The sequence below is a fragment of the Hoplias malabaricus genome, chromosome 3, assembly GCF_029633855.1.
Source record: "Hoplias malabaricus isolate fHopMal1 chromosome 3, fHopMal1.hap1, whole genome shotgun sequence".
Taxonomy (NCBI): Eukaryota; Metazoa; Chordata; class Actinopteri; order Characiformes; family Erythrinidae; genus Hoplias; species Hoplias malabaricus.
Window position 1 is genome coordinate 6,004,503 of NC_089802.1, and position 7,761 is coordinate 6,012,263.

The window sequence follows — 7,761 nt, forward strand, 5'->3', positions numbered from 1 at the left end:
ACCTGAAACCAGATACTTTTTAACCCCTGCTTGCTCATGGTTCCAGGTGAGCAGAGTAGAGATGAAAGGTGATGTGTAAACCTTGCAGAACGTTGGCTGGCGAGTAAATCACGACTGAAATGCAGACTTCCAGGACAAACTAACAGTTCCTAAAATCTGCAAGCTATATAATAGAGATTCCATTTTTTTATCTGACTCACAATGGCAGCTTGTAAAATTACACTATGGTCTTTTAAAGAGGTTTAAACGTTAACCTGTCTGAACTGATTCCAACGTTGTGTTCAGTCCAAACAACACTAACATGCGAATACAGGATGAGTAAAAAAAAACGCTTAACATTAACCCAGCCTTTTTGCAAAGCTTGAAGTGCCCAACAGAGATGGGTTTTGCAACATCACTGGCTACATTTAGTGGGGAGCTGTGCTAATGTAAAAGCTGGCGGGGAGCAGGTCCAGAAAAGTAAAAAGACTCTAGTATAGTGAGGTAGAGTAGGTGCCATGCAGTGGAAAATCACCAGTAGTCATCAGGGAGGCCGAGGGGGATTGACATGTAAGAGGCTAGTCAAATGACAGGTCTGTAAAGTGAGCTTGAAGGGGGGGGGGGGGGGGGGTCTGAGATGACAGACCTCACTGTTGAGCCTTCTGGAGGTGTCGTGGGCTTAGTTCAGTGAAACTCTGACAAAGGAATGTGCCAACTTGTAAAATAGTGGGTGCAAAAAGATATGTGAAACTCCAGTGATTAAGTGCAGGATTTTGTCATCTTCTCAGGTCTAATTTTACTTTTATGCTTTCTTTCATTAACTCTCTCTCTTTTTTACTTTCTTAACTTTTCTAAACATTTCTTACCTGCAATATCCTTGTTTTATTCCGTTATTTTCTTATTTGATTTTCTCTCTCTCTCTCTCTCTCTCTTTCTCTTTCTCTTTCTCATAAACACACACACACACACACACACACACACACACACACACACACGTGTCTGCTGAACACATGAGCTGTTGACTGCTGTCATTCTCACCTTCTCTCACTGTTAATTAATCTTATGACTGTGGGGTATCTGTGTTTTGTCCCAGTTGTGTAGTTAATCCTTTGAGCTACAAGTTAAGTCTTGGCTTGTCTTGTTGTATTGACCTCCTTTTCCACAGGCAAGGAGTGTGTGTGTGTCTGTGTGTTTGTGTGTGTCCTCCGAGGTCTGTTCGGGGTCACTGAGACATCAGCTGTGCTGTTTCACAAGACTGGAGGAGATTTGAGAATCTGCTTGTGCTTGTTTGGCTGTTCCATCTCCAGCTCCCCAGTGACAGGGTGTGCTGACTGCACACTTTTTTTTTTCCAGTCTGGAGTCTTGGGCCTCTGTTTTCAAGGCAGACAATGATGGCAGATCATATTCTCCAGACACTGACAGCCCCTCATTCTCAACACTGCCCTAGAGGAGTGCTATTGAGAACTTTTGATTAGACAACGTGATTCCAGATTGCAAAATAAACAAAAGTTGTCAGACCTAGGACATTCAGCCAGGCTGTCTTCTCCCCAAATGAACACACCCTCAAACACTCACCTACGCATACCCTCAATCACTCACACACACAGATATTATTTGAGGGAAACTGGACAATGACCGGCTTTTTGTTTGGCTCTGGAATTACTTTCTAATAAACTATTGACCTCAAGGTTGATCTAAAGACATGTACATTCATGTTGGGTGACCTCCCAGGAATCAAAGTCATAGTTATTCATTGTTTCTCAGAGTCACTGTAAGTTACTCTGCCAGATCCGTAATGTAGTCATTTTGATATTTCATTTCATTTTCATCTGAGGGGCTTTCACCTTCGGTTTTGTCTCCAGTAAGTAAGTATCCTCAGTGGAATTTGGGTCAGAACAGTTTAGCTTTTTGTCCCTGAAAAACCCCACAGCTTCTTTTGCTGCAAAGTGAAGGGCAGAGCAGTTAAGATTTTTCTCCTCACTTCAAAAATCAACTTGCTGCTGCTGTCAGCAGTCAAGTCGTCAATAAAAACGAGTGATCTACTTCCACTGGCAGCTATAAATGTGCTTGACACCATGCTTTACAGATATTCTTCACATGACATACCTCATACTACATCCCTCCAGTACAAGTTGGTCTTCCCAGAAGACGTTGCTTCAGAACACTACTGGTTTTAATCCTCCATGACTCACAGCTTGATCCATTGGCAAACTATTGATGGTAAACCCTCTGAGATCATGCTGATAATATTTATTCTCTTTATGTCAGTTATTCTGAGAAAAAAAGTCCTCTGTGTCCAAGCAAAGTGGCCAATAAAGTGGTTCTAATTCAAATACCAAATGACACATGCTAACTTCCTGGATGGTGTTCTTGGTCTGTCTGGTCATTTTCCTTTATGAAAAATTGTATGTCAGTGGTTTTCTTGGTCTGACGGTTTTTGTGCAGTCACTAAGAACCAGAGAGTTCTTGCTTGTTTATAATATACCACTACGTTGATTTTGACACATGCACTGTTTTGGCTATGTCTATGATTTATTCGCATTTCCCAACTTCATGAAGTCTTTACTGGTATTGACACTTGAAGGTATTGGTTCTCCTGTTGTCTCCTGTTCTCCTCACGATGAAAGACACCTAGAATTTGAATATTTACAGTCAGCCAGTGGCACAACCTGTGGCCAGTCAACTGAACCACAAATAAAACAGTGAGTGACTAGAGCTGTAATTCGTATATCGTGTGCAAATGTGCGAACATACATGTACTGACACTCTGCAATTTGACCTCATACTCATTGCTTTAATCTAGATTCACTATAAATAATATTGTGTAAGTGTCCAGTTGCTTGCAAACAGTATGGCACCTTCTTTAGACATTTTGATGCATTGTTGTCTTTACTGTCAGTGTGTTTTTGGACTGTGGGAGGACACTGGGGCACCCAGAGGAAACCCACATGGACACAGGGAGAACACACCCAACTCCTCACAGACAGTCACGCGGAGTGGGACTTGAACCCACAGCCCCAGGGCCCTGGAGCTGTGTGACTGCGACACTACCTGCTGCGCCACCGTGCCGCCCCTGGCATAAAGGGCATTATTCTTTGAAAAGTATATTAATCATTCTTCTTTATCCAAACACTAATGATATAGATCAGTGGAACAGTTCTCTGGAGTGAAGAAGCTTTGTCCAGTACCATTAAGGTTATTCGTATTGGTGTTTTTGATCAAAATCTAAACGTCCACCATCAGTGCCTGAATTCACTATTGTATTTTATTACTAAGCACCATCAAATACTCTCAGTTCCTATATCTAGTCTCACACACCGGTAACAGCTTCTACTACTTCACAGAAGCTGTTAGCGATGTGACACCATCAAGCTGTAAAAGGTGCTGTACAAATTACTTGACTTACTGCAAAGGGTTACCAATATCTTATAGCTACCGTTTATTACAGATGAAAGTTTGGTTGAGAAATGTATAATGTATATTCAGAATGCATCAGAATACATCTACTCAGTGCTTTCTCCCTGGATACATGGAACAATTTTAGAAACATGTAGGGGCTTTGAGACTTACATGACACTAAAAAAGGTCACACAGTGCTGTAAACCTTAATAAGGGAGAAAGCACACATGCTACAAGCTACTTTCGTTGGTTTCAAACTGTTCTTCCAGAACAATCTGAATCACCTATTGAATGATTACATAAACATTTTTACATTACATAAAACTGTCAGAGTGTGATGTAGTTCTGACCAAGGGATGCGGAAGTTACCACAGGGGCTTCACAGATGGCAAACTTGAAGGGTTTTTGACTGCAAACCAGTTTATTTGAGAGTAAAGACGATAGATAACTCACAGGAATAAAAATGAATACAATGACTCTGCATTTGGGCAATAGCTCTTACTAACAGCAGCAAGAAAGGTCAGTTTTCCTTGGTTAATTCCCAAGGCATTCTCTCTCATAAGCCCACAATGCTACCTCTACTTTGCACATAGCAACACTGATAGGTGCTCACGATCTACTTCTCTTGATTATCCGGCACTGCCCCTTAAATAGCTCCTCCCTCAGGACGAAACCAACTCTCAGGGGTAATACCCCGTCACAGGAAAGCTTTCTCATTAACAACATAATCACAGTAACAAACCACGTGATTCACACACCCCCCTCCAAATCTTCCCTTGGACTACGCCACTCAGAAGTGAGGTGATCCTCTTAGTCATCCTGTAGGGGAACAGGTAAGAGCATTTCACAAAAAAAATCTTGCTTCACAATGACCCAAAGGGAGATCAAGAACAAGAGAAAGAGTCCAGAAGAACTCTGGTGATGTGTCAGGCCCAATGATATCACACAGAGTCATGTTCATCATCTATCATGTAATTTACTAACATTATCAAGGTCACTGGGTGTTGCAACAGGTGGTGTCACTGTCACACAGCTCCATGGTTCAGTGAGGAGCTAGGCTTGTTCTCCCCCTATCTGTGTGGGTTTCCCCCAGGTGCTCTGCTGTCTTTCCACAGTCCAAAAACACACATTGGTAGGTTGATTTGCCGTTCAACAAATGCTCAGTTGTGAGTGAATGTGTGAGTGTGTGGCGTCCTGTGATGGACTGGCACCCCAAAATACGATGTTTTCCTGCCGTGCGCCTGTACTGGGTAAGTGGTTACAGACAATGAATGAATGAAGGTCACTGGACTTGATTTGATTTGATTGAATTCAGCACAGAGAACATTACCGAGGTTAGGTCCTGATGGTGGATGATTAGTTGTGGATCACAAACACTACTCCAATTCATCAAGTGTTGAATGCTGCTTCATCAGTTCAGAGAACAGAGTTTCACTGTGCTTTGTATCCGCTGAGTTAAAGATTGGTACTGGGCATGGTGACTTTAGGGTGACCAGAGGATCAAATTTTGATTTCCTGCTGTTCTATGGAGATTATGCAAACAGTTTCGTACTCAGTTTAATACCTGTGTCCAGAATAGTTGGATCTTAAAGTAGATGAATTTATTAATATGTAAATGATTGTTGAGACTGGTTTGATGAATTATATTAATTTGAGATCTACTATGAATATTAATACAGTACGCCTTTGTTAATGGTTCAACTGTGTAAAGACGCACAGTAATTACATTATATAGATCTCACCTTACATCAGTGTACTGGCCAGCCTTAATCTGAACCTTCATATCTTCTAAGCTAATTTAAACCCTTCTTGCACTACAAGACTCTAGCGCTTGTAGAATCCTAAACAAGGCAATAAGAGTTAGTAAGTGAATGCAAAACAGCACCCTTTAGCACCTCCAGAACATCTAATTTAATCCAATTAGATCTCCAGTTATTCTCATTATGTCAAATGTATTCCAATCACGGCGCCAGTGCTCTTGTTTCCTACAGATTTCCCACCGTCCTTTTATCTTCACTTGTCATGAAGGGAAGATACAGTGACCAACCAGTTGCACTGACCCCTTAAGCAGATTCGTATATCCACATCCTGATGCTTACTATGGCGTAATCACATGGAAAGCAAGCCAAAATGATTCAATTATTAGGGGTGTGGAACTGAAATATAAACCTGCCTGTGGGTTAACTGTTAAATGCACAAACAGAAACAGCAGAATCCAAAGCTGCGTTTTGATTTGATTCAGATGTGATTACCCCAGGTTTACAGTAATCAGTGTGTTATGGCCAAACATTGTTTTTGCTCCAGGCAACAGACCTGCTTATCTCCTGCGTTAAACAGTGATGGGCCATGCTGGAGGATTCCAACAATTCTTGGGAGGAGATGTTGGATCTATCATGTTGTATTCACACAGGGATTTGTTTGGTGGGGCGTGTGGGGTGTGCATGTGTTCAGGAGTCCATTTATCAACTTCGACCAAGAGAAGGGCAGTGCCTTTGACGGTCAGTGCAGCTGAACATAGGGTCATATTTTTATCAGTTTTTATGTCAGAACACCAGAAGCTCTGCTCTTGACGTGGACTTAGCTTGGCCTTGATGCCCAGTGACTTGTGACTTAGATGAGCATCATAGTGACTTGTGATCTGACTTGGACTCGATTCCCAGTGACTCGTGACTCAACTCAGACTTTATTCCTGGTCACTCTTGTCTCAACTCAGACTCTCCCCCTCAACCTCTGTCCTCTCAGATCGCCTGTAAGCCAGCATGGTGTCACAAAGCCCCACAGATACAGACACCAACTGCACCTCTGTATGAAGCCAAGCTGAGCCGAGCAAGATTCCGAATGCATGGTTATGATTAGAGTGACTCAGTGGATCTGGCATATTAACCATGGCCTTGAATAGAGATTTCTCATGCAGAGCTCTTCTCTGCTTTCTCTCTGCTAATAAGCTAGCGCCATTCCCATGCCTGCTGCAGTAATCACTCGTCCTTGTGTGTGAGATTAATACACTCCATGTGAAGGGACTGCAGGCAATTTCTGCTGTAGTCGCCTTCAGTCCCCTCTGTGCAGCTCGTAAATGGAAAACATTGTAATGCTTCATGAGGCATCTGCAAAGCTGATAAGCGCTCAAATGAACTGTAATGGCACCAGATATCAGATAGATCAGATGGAATACTGTTTTGCACTGGCTGGGAAAACATGTTTTGCATTGATGAAGAATAAATGATGATATGATATCATTACATTTACATGATTCAGTAATAGCCTCTTTCCTGCTGGGAAGGCTTCTTGTCCTTTACTGGATATTAAAACATTCCTGTGAGAATTTGAATGCTTTCGGTCTTGAGAACATTTCTAATATCAGTTACTGGTGAGGGATAATTAGTTTTAAAACATAAGGGCCACTGAAGCTCATCTGCAAGGTACAAAATGATACTCCATCACTCCAGAGAACCCTTTGCTGAGGGGATTTCTACCCATCTAGCAGACTCTTGGCATTGGGAATGGTGAGCTCATAATGTCCATCTACTGGAAGATCCTGTTCTATTGGCAATCAGTTCTTTCTTTTGGGATTTACACAAGCTGTACGTCCACAACGGATGCTTTTAAAAGTATCTACAAACTCTTGGAATATAGTGTACTTCTATCATTCATACATGCCAGAGCTCACAAATGAGACCAAATGGTCAAACAAACTCAGCTGCATTTTCATGAACGTACAATAACCATAGATGCTTTCAGCAGACAGAATGATGTGACTCATTCATCTCATTACGTTAAAAATGGAACATCTTCCAAATATAACATTTTCCACACAAATGCACACGCATGTGAAAGGGGCTATGGCATTTTTTGCAGTCCAACAGTTGCCTTCAGTCTTCTATGCAGCTAGCAAATGGAAAATATTGTTCATGGAGCATTAGCAAGCCTGATAAGCACTCCTATGAGCTGTTATGGCACCACATATAAAATGGGTCAGACCTCTGCCTGGAGACAAAAAATATTCATTCATTCGTTGTCTGTAAGCGCTTATCCAGTTCAGGGTCGCGGTGGGTCCAGAGCCTACCTGGAATCATTGGGTGCAAGGCGGGAATACACCCTGGAGGGGGTGCCAGTCCTTCACAGGGCAACACACACACTCACACATTCACTCTCACACACTCACACTTTTTGAGTCGCTAATCCACCTACCAACGTGTGTTTTTGGACTGTGGGAGGAAACCGGAGCACCCGGAGGAAACCCACACAGACACGGGGAGAACACACCACACTCCTCACAGACAGTCACCCGGAGGAAACCCACACGGACACGGGGAGAACACACCACACTCCTCACAGACAGTCACCTGGAGGAAACCCACGCGGACACGGGGAGAACACACCAAA

General features: G+C 42.6%; 1 protein-coding gene across 1 annotated transcript in view; it reads left to right on the forward strand.

Moving 5' to 3' along the window:
* The window catches only part of LOC136691735 (disintegrin and metalloproteinase domain-containing protein 12), a 133,396-nt gene that overhangs the window by 65,416 nt on the left and 60,219 nt on the right, over positions 1-7,761 (forward strand). The window lies entirely within an intron of this gene.